Here is a 13,817-nt window from a genome sequence, read left to right as displayed (position 1 = left end):
TGGATAGTAATAATAATAATAATAATAATTATATATCATAGGGTTGCAAGTATTTGAAGATTCTTGCTTTTTGCTCTTGTCTGTTACCTAACCCCCTGTGAATGTTGAGGGCTGACTGTAGAGGGTGTATGGGTTCCTGACTGTAATTTCAAGCATGGGTTCCTGACTGTAATTTCAAGCATGGGTTCCTTACTGTAATTTCAAGCATGGGTATTAAGGGAAATCCAAACAATGCATTTTTTCAGTTTACCAAGCTCATGCATTCTGAAGTAGAATTGAATGAGAAAATTGAAATTTGGAAGACGAATGATTGTAGTGCATGCCTCTCACTGATGTCACTTTGCTTTAGTGATATCTGTGGAACTACTTGATAGTTGGAGTTTATGCCTTCTTTTGGCGTTTCAGGAGCAGTGACGAAAGAAATGGCATAACTGTTACAAATCCAGAGTTTTCAAAATAAAAATGCCATTTTGCATGATAGTGTGATGGTGATAATTTTGTTGATTTTGACTTTACCATAATACTGTACTAGAAAAATAACCAAATTTTCTAAAAAGACTTTACCATAATACTGTACTAGAAAAATAACCTCAAATTTTCTAAAAAGAGGACATTCTAGTAAGCAAACAGTTTTGAAATGTAACCTTCAAGGCCACTGCTTCACTTTCTGTAGTTTTCTTTGTTTTCTTGAGAAAAAGAATGTTTTTGTTTTTCACAGCAGTGACACCTAGTGCAAATTTTTACTAAATTTTTAGGGTCTCTCTCAGTAACCTCATGCTAGAAGAGCCTTCTAAATGTTTTCCAAAGCACCAGCCACCCGGTGAGATACTACCACTAGAGAGTTATGGGGTCTTTTGACTGGCCAGATAGTACTACATTGGATCCTTCTCTCTGGTTACAGTTCATTTTCCTTTTGCCTATACACTACTGTATTCTTTACATACCTGTATTCTCCTCTGTCCTCGTACACCTGACAACACTGAGATTACCAAACAATTCTTCTTAGCACTGTAATTGTTCAGTGGCCAATTTCCTCTTTGTAAGGGTAGAAGAGAGACTTTAGCTGTGGTAAGCAGCTCTTCTAGAAGGACACTCCAAAATCAAACCATTGTTCTCTAATCTTGGGTAGTGCCATAGCCTCTGTACCATGGTTTTCCACTGTCTTGGGTTAGTTCTCTTGCTTGAGGGTACACTCAGGCACACTGTTCTATCTTATATCTTATTTCTCTTCCTCTTGTTTTGTTAAAGTTTTTATAGTTTACAAAGTAATATTTATTTTAATGTTGTTGCTCTTCTTAAAATATTTGATTTTTCGTTGTTCAATTTCCTCACTGAACTATTTTCCCTGTTGGAGCCCCTGGGCTTATAGCATCCTGCTTTTCCAACTAGGTTTGTAGCTTAGCAAGTAATAATAATAATAATAATTTGTGTTTGGTAATTTCTATATGGTATTTAGGATGTTTCCTCTCGACTGCTCTTACAGCAATTATTCAAATTAAAGTGAAGCTAAAATGGCAGACTTTGACATCAAACATTGGTCATTGTGCAGTGGGTAAATCCTTCCTACCCAACAGACAGAGCAACGCTCATATGAGTTTTGCCACAGGTGGGCATTCGTACGCTGCTGTGTTTATTGACCTACAGTACGGCCCCGAATTGTTCAAATGGTGCGATTCCTCATTTATATGGTTGTTTTTCAAAAATTAATTTTCTGTATCTGCGAAGCTGTTCAGTCTGAGAGTGAAGCACCACAAAACTTATTAAATCTATTGTCTTTTCAAGTACAGTATATTGGTAGGGCCTATTTTAGGAAAAATTCCTTATCAATAATGAAAATTAGCGTGGTTACATTCTTGGCAACTTTTATCTTTCTCTAACCTTTTGATAATTTTAGTGGTAGTGTTAATGATTTTATATTAAAGCATTATTTTGTACAGTACAATATATAAAAGCTTTATTTTTCCCTATGAGTTTTCAAGGTTTTCACACATCTGACCTGGCGCATTCACAGAACCATATTTTTTTAAGATACCGCCATTTGTTTCAGCTTTTTCTGCAAGATCGACATGTGCAGTGTCAGTTGGTGATGTGTATTGATCGAGTATTGATCGAGAGAGGATGCGTCTGGTTAAGCTTGAGGTATTTGTCGTCTTGCAGCCCTTTAAACTTTTGTCAGTCACCAGGTGGGTACCATGTTATCGGCCAAAGTTCAAATGTTAATATCATATACTTTTATATTTTGACATACTGTATATCAAAGTGGTATCTATAAATGTTAATAAGATTTTGATGCAACTGGTGAATAGTGTTGCTATGCAGACACATTTATCTTCAGGCTGTATGGCCAGATGTTGCAGTAATTAAGTGAAAACTAGAATTATTTTTCCTTTCAGGTATTGAAGATGCCAAAACTACCACCACAAAAGGAGAAAATTGACAACCTTTTGGAATCAAAGTGATGCCAGTGAAGTCATAAGGTGTGTAGACAAGGATTTGTACCAAAAGTCTGGCGACATGCCCGAGGATGACAACGTGTCTGGGTCACTCTTGCAGCTACTTTACCCTCTATTGCTTACTATTGTTAGTTTGGCCTTGCCTCTTTTCGAGCCGGCTAAACTCTTTTCTGTGATTCACGTTAATTTCTTGCTATTGCTTAAAGTAATTATATCATCCAGAGAGGAAAAGTTTACCTCTTAACTTCAGTGACTTCTTACCTCCTAAAGAAGAGAGACTATAAAAGTCTCGGTTCCTATCCACATATGAATAACTAAAAATTTGTTTGTTCCGTAACCGAAATACAAACCACGCTATTTACATTGGGTTTACTTTTTAGCGCAGCTGAAATGACGAGCCAATAGTTTTAACGAGGGTTAATTACCCCCCCGCGCTAGTTAGCGGGGGGTAGGGGAAGGGTAGCTTGCTACCCCCCCCCCTCCCCACACACACACACACACACACACACACACACACACACACACACACACACACACACACACTCACCGGTGACTTGCTTCACTTCACTTTTGGCTCGGCGATGAACAGACGTGTCTGTCCATCGTCCTCTTTGACAGCCTTTAATCTTTTTTCTGCTTTTTCTTTACTACAGCTTGTGTGTGTATTTGAAGTTGACTACCGATTATTATTATCTTTACTATGCGTACGTGCCCTGGTGTTGCCGGCCGCCCTTGTGGGACCTTTATGTTGGCCTTGGATACGGATCCTCACACCCTTTGCCCTCAGTGTCGGGGCCGACGGTGTGACCAGGAAAACATGTGTAGTGAGTGTAGGGAGTGGTCTGCCTCCCAGTGGGAGAGGTTTGGCCGCCGGCGTAAGAAGAAGTCCAAGAGAGACCGTTCTCCTTCGGGGGTTGTCTTGAAGGAGGAGGGTTCTCGGGACTCTTCTTTCGCCGCTCAAACCTCCTCCGAAGCTCCCCCTCGTCCGGCTCCTAAGGAGAGTCGGCCGAGTGGTAGCGCAGGCCCTAGTTCTGTTTCCCGACCTTGGGTGGGGGGAGAGGGCGTCGCCTCCCAAAGCGGGGCGGTTCCCCCTCCTCCTCCGGGGGAGGTTATTGATAATTCATTGTCTAATGATGATCTCTTACAGATTTGCGCTTCCCTGGGGCTTAAGGGCTTGCCCTCCAGGGTCGCCTTGATTGACCTTGTCTCGTTGGGGGCCGCCGCTAAGCAGTCGCCGGCGGTAGCAGAGGTAGACCCTCTGTCTATCGTCGACATCGTGGTGGCAGAGGCCTCCGACGGGGTGGGGCAATCCTCTGCAGGTGCAGTTGAGGATGATGGTGCTGAAGGCTCTCCTCCCCCTTCCGTACATCCTTCGAAGGGGGAAGCGAGTCCTACGGGCTCCTCTGCTGTTCAGCTTCCCTCTTAAGGGAAGTGCCTTGACTGAGACTCCCCTTCGGAGGACTGATGGTCCTGATGATCTTCCCCGTGGCCGCCTTCGCCGTAAGGCTCACCGTCCGCTGCGTCGCAAGGGCCTCCCTTCCCCTTATAAGGGGGTTAAGAGGCGCCTTTTTGGATCTTCTTCCTCCGAAGGGGACTCTCCCGTCGTACTCAGCCTACAGCTCCTGCTCCTTTGGACCTCTTTGCAGACCATTCTCCAACTCCTGCCAGAACTTCACCTTCTGGGGAACTCGTCACCCGACGGGCAACGGTCCCTTCGGGGCAAAGGGATTCTTCCCTTTCACGTGCAGTGTTAGCGCACAGGCGCTCTCCTGCTCGTCAGCGCTCTCCTACTCGTCAGCGCGCTCCTGCTCGTCAATGCTGTCCTGCTCGTCAATGCTGTCCTGCTCGTCAGCGCTCACCTGTTCGCCGGCGCTCTCCTGATGTTCGCCCTCCTCGTCAGCGCTCTCCTGAGGACATCCTACATCCTATGGTTCCTGAAGAGCGCTTAGCGCGCCAGTATTCTTTTGCTCGCCCTTCTGCAGTGTTAGCGCACAGGCGCTCTCCTGCTCGTCAGCGCTCTTTTGAGGATCATCGCCCTCCTGCTCGCCAGCGCTCTCCTGTGGTCTCTGACCATCCTGCAGTTACTGTTGGACACCCTGCGCGCCATCAGTCTCCTGAGCTCTCTCGCGATCCTCATCTTGTCTACTCAACATCGTCCGCGTTCTCCAGCGCGTGTTTCTAAAGCACATGTTCGCCCACGCGCCTACGATCTTCCTGTTCGTGAACATGCCACGCCACCTGTTCCTTCACAGGATCTCACGCGTCGCCCCCTTGCTCGCCAGCGTTCACAGGCGATCCTAGTATCGCCTGTTCGTCAGCGCTCTCCTACGGCGATCATTCACCTGCGCTTCCTGCGTGCTATCGCTCGCCAACGTGTCACCATGCGACAACGCGCCATCGCTCACCTGCGCGTCGGCGTTCTCCAGCTCACCACCGATCGCCTGCTGATTTACGTCGCCTGCGACCTTCCTCGCCCACGCGGCAACGCGTTCCCTCGCCATCGCGCCAACGCATTCGTTCGCCGACTTGGTCACGCGCTCGTTCACCTGTACACCCTCGCGACCATCGTTCGCGGCGAATTTCGCAGCCAGTGGTAGCAGCAGGAACGCGTGTTCCTAGACAGGCTCGGGATCGCCACCATCCAAACGCAGGACTATAGTGCACGACAGGGAAGACACTGCGGAGAGGTTAGTGCATCATTCTTCCCCCCCTTCTTTTCAGGCAAGTACTGTGGTGTCCACTCCAAAGGATCGCCCGATCCCTTTCCCTCCAGCGAGGATTTCGGACTCTGTGTCCGTGGAGCAACAGACTTGGTTTGGTCCTCTGATGCGGGCGTTAGTGAGGGTAATGAAACCAGCACTCACCGATCAGGGCAACAAACCAACGGCTGCCTCTCCTACGCTGAAGAGAAAGAGAGGAGTGGACTTCGTGGTGACTTCCCCCAGGGCGAAGTTGGTTCCCAAGAGGTCTGTCGCGAAGCCCCCTTCTTCTGCTCGAACTTTTCTCCTTCTCCCGTGGACGAAGCTTTTCCATCCTCGGGTGAGTCCAGTGAAGCGGTAGTCTTCCCCTCGGCACCAAGGGGGGAGACTTTGCTTCATGGAGGAGAGTCGTCTCGTGAGGAAGGGGCTCCTCGAACCTCTTTGTTGGGATCCTGTATCCCTCCCAGGAGGGAATCCAAGGACTCAAAGACCGTCGCAAAATCATCTTCGAGGATTCGCCAGGAACCCGCGGCGCCCCGGGGGAACGTCCACACTTCCCCCCAGGAAGAGATTCCGGGGACAGGAGACTTGGCTGCCTGCCCGCAAGGAGGAGATCCGCAGGAATCCGAACATGCCTTCTGGCAGGTCCTGAGCCTGATAAGGCAACTTAACGGGCTTATGGACCCTGTGATGGCCCCCCATGAAGGCAACACTATCTTGGACGAAGTGTTTGACGTTCGGAAGGCCCCTGAGTCCAGTGCGGCTCTGCCCTGGTCTCGGGGTCTGAAGAGTGCCAGAGCTAGGGCCAACGCTCAGCTCGCGATTCTTGCCTCCTCCAGTCATTCCTCTGCCGGGAACAAGCTCATCCCTCCTCCTCGTCTTAAGCAGAGGAGGTATTTCGAGATCTTGGGCGAGTCCAGCCTCGCTCTTCATCTCCATCACTCCGTGGAGGAGCTGGCGAAGGGAGTTCCCCTTGAGAAGCTCTCTGCCCAGCAGGTGTCGTTCTCGGTGGCAGAGATCCTTAACCATGAAAAAGTCGCGAAGTGTGCCATGCAGGTCACTTCGTGGCTGGACTTTTGGCTAGGAACTCTGGGCATCCTATTGCGCTCTGAGGACTTGTCCAAGGAGACCAATAGGAAGGCACTGGAGACCTTCTTACTCTCGGGCTCCCGCTCCATCGAGTTTTTGGCGCACCAGGTTACCACCCTGTGGGCCAACTCGGTGTTGAAGCGGCGCGATGCTGTGACCGAGAGATTCCATCCGAAGGTCCCCGCCATGGATGTGTGCAGGCTCAGACATGCTTCCCTTCTGGGGGAGAACCTGTTTGAGCCTCAGGACAAGGAGCGAATGGCTGAGAGGTGGAGGAAATCCAGCACGGACTCCCTCCTCCATAGGGCCCTTACAGCTCGGCCCTATAAGCCTCCAGCTCCGCCGCAACAGCAGCAGCAGCCTCGTAAGGCTCCGAAGCAGGCACCGGCAGTTAAGAAGCTGGTGTCTAAGCCCCAGCCCTTTCCAGCCAAGGTCAAGAGGGGCGGTAAGTCCTCCAGGGGAGGCAAGACTCCTAGGGGTGGCGGTTCCCCTGCGTGTCCACCTGTGGGGGGATGCCTTCAGCGTTGCGTCCGCAGGTGGCAGCAACACGGGGCCAATGCTTGGACGGTCTCAGTGATCGGCCAAGGCTATCACGTCCCGTTCACAACATCTCAACCTCCCCTAACAGCGAATCCAGTGTCGTTGAGTTCCTATGCCACGGGGTCGGCAAAGGGGCTGGCCCTTCGGGCCGAAGTTGAGACCATGCTCGAGAAGGGTGCTCTCCAGGAGGTCGTCGACGGCTCCCCAGGCTTCTTCAGTCGACTCTTTCTTGTAAAGAAGGCGTCTGGAGGCTGGAGACCTGTCATCGACCTCTCAGCTCTGAACGGGTTTGTCAAGCAAACCCGGTTCAGCATGGAGACAGCAGACACGGTCAGACTTGCGGTGAGACCACAAGACTTCATGTGCACACTGGATCTAAAGGACGCGTACTTCCAGATCCCAATCCAGCTGTCTTCCAGGAAGTACCTGAGATTCTGCCTAGACAACAAGATCTACCAGTTCAAGGTGCTGTGTTTCGGTCTCTCCACAGCTCCTCAGGTGTTCACCAGTGTGTTCACCCTGATTTCATCTTGGGCGCACAGGAACGGCATTCGTCTCCTTCGTTATCTGGACGATTGGCTGATCCTGGCAGACTCGGAGTCGACCCTTCTTCGGCACCGAGACAGGCTTCTGGATCTTTGCCAGGATCTAGGGATCGTGGTAAACCTCGAGAAGTCCTCTCTGCAGCCGTCCCAACGACTGGTTTATCTAGGCAAGCTAATAGACACCAATCTCCACAAAGCCTTTCCATCAGACGACCGGATAGCAAGGCTGAGGAGGGTGGCGGAAGCCTTCCTCAGGCAAGAAGAGCTCCTCGCCCAATCGTGGTTGCGTCTCTTAGGTCACCTATCCTCCCTGGCCCGTTTGGTTCCAAACAGCCGCCTCAGGATGAGATCCCTACAGTGGCGGCTCAAGTCCCGGTGGAATCAAGGATCCGATTCTCCGGACATTCTGATCCCGATGGGGTCTTTGGAACGGACGGACTTGCGGTGGTGGCTGGTCGACGAGAACCTGCGGAAGGGAGTGAGTCTTCTCGTCCTCCTCATGGAATTGACTCTGTTTTCGGACGCGTCAAAAGAAGGGTGGGGGCACACGTTCTTAACCAGAGGGCCTCAGGCCTTTGGTCAGAATCAGAAAAGTGCCTACACATCAACCTGCTAGAATTGAAGGCTGTCTTTCTGGCTCTTCAGCAGTTCCAACGGTCCCTGGCGGGTCACTCCGTGGTGGTGATGAGCGACAACACCATGGTAGTAGCTTATATCAACAAGCAGGGAGGCACTTTTTCACAGCAGCTATCCCATCTTGCAGTACAGAGACTGAGGTGGACCGAAATCCACTCGATAATACTATCAGCTCGCTTCATTCCTGGCAAGAAGAATGTGCTCGCCGACAGTCTGAGCAGGGCCTCACAGATAGTGAGTACCGAATGGTCTTTGGATCCTCAGATAGCCAACAAAGTCCTGACTTTGTGGGGTTCCCCGACTGTGGACTTGTTCGCGACAGCGTTGAACTTCAAGCTGCCCCTGTACTGCTCCCCAGTCCCGGACCCCAAGGCACTCTGGCAAGATGCTTTCCAGCAACGGTGGGACAACATCGACGTGTACGCCTTCCCACCGTTCTGTCTGATGAGAAGGGTGCTCAACAGGACCAGACTATCGGTCAACTGTTCGATGACTCTGGTAGCTCCGCTATGGCATCACACGGAATGGTTCCCGGACCTTCTGCAGCTCCTTACGGAGCTCCCGAGGGAACTTCCTCCACGACAAGAGCTTCTCAGACAACCCCCCCTCCGGCGTCCCTCACAAGGCCGTGGCCTAGCTTCGACTATCCAGCGTCTCCTCGCGGAAAGAGGCTTTTCGCAACAAGTTGCGGAGTGAATGTCTCGGCACCTGCGAAGGTCCTCTGAGGGAGTCTACCAAGCAAAGTGGGTAGTCTTTTGTGGTTGGTGTCGTGGGAGGGGTATCTCTCCACTCGATGCCACTATTCCAGCAATAGCGGACTTCCTCGTTTATCTGCGGGAAGAAATGCGCCGCCTTTCTGTCTCGGCAGTGAAAGGCTATCGCTCAGCCTTAAGCTTGGCCTTCAGGCTGAAGGGCATGGATATTTCTTCATCGCTAGAACTCTCTTTACTCATACGTAGGTATGAGCTTACCTGTCCCCAGTCGGAAGTGAGACCTCCTCCTTGGAACGTGGTTCGAGTCCTCAGATCTCTTAAGAGACCTCTCTTCGAACCATTACGCCAGGCCTCCGATCGCCACCTGTCTTGGAAGATGGCTTTCCTACTCTCTTTGGCTTCTGCCAAGCGGGTTAGTGAACTTCATGGTCTCTCGTACGACATCGCCCATTCAAGGGGATGGGGGGAGGTAACGTTCAGGTTCGTCCCTGAGTTTGTTGCCAAGACTCAGAATCCTGGAGTGCCGGATCCTCGGTTCGACTCTTTCAGGATCGCGAGTCTCCGTTCTGTAACAAGCGACCCAGACCAGCTGCTACTATGTCCAGTGAGGTGTCTGAGGCACTACTTGAAGAGAACAGCTGCAGTCCGTCCTCAAGTGTGAGCTTTGTTTGTGAGCACAGGCAGGACTAAGGAACACCATCTCAGCTTGGATTCGAAGGGTTATCCACCATGCCTTGAATCCGGACCCTCCTCCGTCACGTCGCCCTCGGGCACACGATGTCAGGGGTATTGCTACATCCCTGGCCTTCAAGAGAAACTTCTCTGTGACGCAGGTACTTCAAGCGGGGGTCTGGAAGTGTCAGACGACCTTCACAGCCCACTACCTGCAAGACGTGACCCACAGGAGCCTCGATACGTTTTCTATCGGCCTTGTGGTGGCTGCACAACAGCTGGTCTAACCTCAGGCTCCTTTTTGGATAAGTAGCAGTAGGTTGAGGGCGTTGTTACCCGGTCTTAGTCTGCGTGAATGAAAGAGTATGTCTGACCCTTACTTCTTTCTTCATTCTCCCCTCTCTTGGGGAAGCAGCATCCTGGTCCTCGCATAGCTGACCTCGACCTCTGCAGGTAACCCATGCTTCTTTGTGCTCCTAGTATTAAGCTTAATACTGTTGCATCTCCCATACCCTGACGAGGTGGTATTGGGAACGTCCTATCCTAGAATTCCTATCTGAAGGTCTCAAGGTCAACTTCATAGGACGTGTCACACACTCCTCCACACACTGCTTATGTAGGCCACTCGTTCCTAGCGATGCTAGGAACTTGTGAGGTACAGGGGCTCCTTTTCTCTAGTGCTGCTCACTGAGGGATTGAACCCCCGGGCAAGCCGAAGTCAGTAAGGCTGGGGACTTTCCACCCTTCCTAAGGGGTAAGTCACCCAATGTAAATAGCGTGGTTTGTATTTCGGTTACGGAACAAATGACAAATTCGAAGATAATTTGTATTTTTCCTAACCATACAAACCTTAACTATTTACACATATGTGCCCGCCATCCCTGACCCCCAAGTCAAGTCCTACCTCTAAGTGAAGTGAAGCAAGTCACCAGTGTGTGGGGGGGAGGGGTAGCAAGCTCCCCTTCCCCTACCCCCCGCTAACTAGCGCGGGGGTAAGGGAGGGGTAGCAAGCTACCCTTCCCCTACCCCCCGCTAACTAGCGCGGGGGTAATTAACCCTCCTTAAAACTATTGGCTCGTCATTTCAGCTGCGCTAAAAGGTAAACCCAATGTAAATAGCTAAGGTTTGTATGGTTAGGAAAAATACAAATTACCTAACGAATTTGTCATTTTTCCTAGCTATGCAAACCCAAGTCATTTACCAAAGATCCAGCCTCAACCATATCACAAGTCTTTGACCAAGTGAATGTTGAGGATATGCTGTGAGCAACATCCCGCTTGCTCATTGCACATACACTGCGTTTACCCAGCACTAGCATGACACAATCAGCCAAATTTTGATAGGTTGGTTATAGAAAACAGGATTAGTAGTAAACCTATATAAATGACTCTGGTTTGTATAGCTAGGAAAAATACAATTCTATAAAACTTAGTTTTCATTCTAAATTTTCTTTTTTTCTAAAGCTCTCACCTTATGGCCTTAGATCTTAATTCTATATTCCATTTAGTAACTATTTCATCCCTTCTCCCTTACAGAAAATTAAAAGAACAGCTAATGTTCACATGACAATATTTCCTTTATCTCTATCCAATCATGCAATGTTCAGTACTTGTTTTCTAGCAACAGGGATATTAAAGGTCAGTAGCTATACATAATAGATGTTGGTGGCAATGAATTGCAGGCAGAGATCAGTCTTGCTTCATCCACACTAACAGCTGTGCTTAATCTGTCGTACTTGAGGACAATGAACCGTTCCACCCTCTTTAGGTCAAAATCACAAATTGTTGAATGCTGACTGAGATTTGTGAATGTTTCAGAAATATTATCAACCATGTTTCAAGTCTCCCATGCAGATTTCTATTTTCCCATGGAAACCAGACAGGGTGCACTTCCAGTGAATGCAAGGAGGTAGTTAGCAGTTAGGACATTGCAGACCCAACTAGCTGAAATGGTAGCTACATATCAATGGCCAGGCAAAGATCAGTTCATATCATTTCTATCATCTAATCAAGAAAAATACTGTTTCTTTTCTTTACAAAAGTTATCCTCCAGACTGTTCATCTCTGCCAGAATAGGCAGTGTGACTAGAATTCTTCAAGCATGAGTTTGTCGTATCATACATCTGCGACAGTGGCAAGGCTCATATAGTCAGTAATCACAGCTGGTAGAAATTATTGAATTGCAAGTTAACATCCCTGTCAAAGAATCAAAGGCAGATGCAATCATCTTTTATGGATCAGCACTTATCAATGCCTTACCTCGCATGTATTTGAGACATTTAATGTTTATGCTAAAGACACCATTTCAAAGAGTACAAGAGGAATACAGTAATATGGCCCGAGGTGTGAGCAAGTAGACATAGTCATTGATGTACAAAAGTCTTGAATCAGAGAGGGTCTTGAAAAATTTGGCCTGTCTGTCCAAGGATCCAAGATTTGATGGATTTCACTCCATGTAGTATTTTCTGAAATAGGGCTTGAAAGCTAGCCTGATCCCATGTTTAATACTGTATGTTCATTGGATGTCACATTATTATAATTCGTCCTTTTGCTCTTTCATACCTCACGCTGGACTGTTGGTCTGGTGATCTTTTCATACTTTACTTACCTGATGGAGGGACGGTCAGAGCAACATACCAAGTAATTCCTTTCTCATTTGTATTCGCATTTTTATTCCTTTTGCACTTGTTACTTGCCAATAAAAGGTAGGGGAAAATTTGGATCAGTGTTTGGGATTACAAAAAAATTCTTTGCTCAAGGGTTAACTACAATGTAATTGTTCAGCAACTACTTTTCTCTTGATAAGGGTAGAAGAGAAACTTGAGCTGTGGTATGCGGCTCTTCTAGGAGAGGGGCATTCCAAAATCAAACCATTGTTTTCTAGTCCTGGGTAGTGCCATGGTCTTCCACTGTCCTGTGGTAGAGTTCCCTTACTCGAGGGTAAGCTCAACAACAATATTCTATCTTGCCTTCCTCTTGTTATTTTGAAGTTTTATAGTTTATATATATATAAGATTTAATGTTATTTTTAAACTTCTCTTGTATTGTATCTCCTTTCCTCACCGAGTTATTTCACCTGTTGGAGCCATTGGGCTTAAAGCATGCCCCTTTTCCAACTAGGATTGTAGCTTAGCAAGTAATAATACTGCCACTGTGATTACCTCTGATCATGCTCTTATTGCAGGTGACTATGTGAAGTGGACAAAAGTCTGAAAGCTGTGAGGTAACTGGCAAAATAAAGTATTAGCGTCTACTTCATCTACAGAGAGAGTGCTTTTTTGTGAGGTACCTATCATATTTGTGTGCACTGTCCAGCTCAGGATTCCATTTGCAATGAATGTAGAAAGAAGAGCACTCTTCAACAAAAGGGTGCCTGTCTAAACAATAGACATATGGAGGTACATTTACAACAGCTACAGTATTTGATCCCTGTCATCTGTTCTTGCAGTTAACACAGGTACCACCTTTCCTCAAAGCCTCTATCAGGCAGCTACCTCGACAACAGTGGACAAAAGTTGACATCCTTTGTTGATTCGTGCAGTGATGACAGTTATATAGACGAAGATGTAGCACTAGAACAGCATCAGAAAGTGACTATTGAATATGGTGGACTGAAATCAGCGCTCAACTTTCTGAAGCTAACTCCTACTATTCGTTAGAAACTGCTTTACTGGATGAGCTATCTTCCAGCATTTGTCACCTAATTATAAGCCTATTGTCACCAAATCAAGACTACTGTGAAGATGACAGAGTTCATTAAAATGGAAACTGGTTGTCTCTTGTCCAAGGGTGTTGCTGAGGATAGCATATCACCATGGAGAGCTCAAGTTGGGGTGGTTAAGGAACTCTTTAATCAGCATAAGAAAAGGGTGTATGTGTGGATTATTCACAAATTATAAATCTGTATACAGAACTGGATGTATTAACAAGGATTGTACCATGGTTAATGAACTCTCAACAGTGCATTTTTTACTTATAAGCACTTGCCAACAAGTCCCACTAAAGGAATCAGAAAAGAAGTATACAGCTTTTGAAGCCAACGGACACCTGTACCAGTTCTATAGAATATTTTAGAGTTACTAATAGAGCATCAGCCTTTCAACGAACTATGTATAAGTTGGCGAAAGAAGAAAACTTCAAGGTGTTTTCCCATGGTTGAACAAAATCACTTTTGCTGGACACACTCAAGAACATGATCAGAATGTGCAGTGCTTTTTTGAGGGCAACAAGAGGAACCAAACTCTTGATGCTACTGAAACTATTAAAACTGTGCATATCATCGACATAATTGGCTATGGGTATGTTTGCGTATGCTAAATGGATACATAATTTTTCTGCTAAAATTCAACCACTGGCAAGAGTAAAGAAATTAAAGATGAAGCTTCATAGCCTTTCAAACTACTCGAACAGGAACTTGAAGGAGCAACACTACATCGTGTGGATGAAAATTTGCCTTTGCAGGTCTGTGATG

The 13,817-nt window shown here is 47.7% G+C and overlaps 1 long non-coding RNA gene across 2 annotated transcripts in view; it reads left to right on the top strand.

The window, feature by feature from the left end:
- Positions 1-13,817, top strand: part of LOC137616249 (uncharacterized) — a 41,392-nt gene that overhangs the window by 23,856 nt on the left and 3,719 nt on the right. For both annotated transcript variants that reach the window (XR_011039367.1, XR_011039366.1), the window contains exons 2-3: positions 2,048-2,183; positions 2,394-2,477. This is a non-coding gene — a long non-coding RNA (uncharacterized lncRNA). The remainder of the gene's footprint in view (positions 1-2,047; positions 2,184-2,393; positions 2,478-13,817) is intronic.

This window comes from Palaemon carinicauda, chromosome 22 (genome assembly GCF_036898095.1).
Source record: "Palaemon carinicauda isolate YSFRI2023 chromosome 22, ASM3689809v2, whole genome shotgun sequence".
Lineage (NCBI taxonomy): Eukaryota > Metazoa > Arthropoda > Malacostraca > Decapoda > Palaemonidae > Palaemon > Palaemon carinicauda.
The sequence above is the reverse complement of the archived record's forward strand: the minus strand, read 5'-3'. Positions and strand labels throughout refer to the sequence as shown.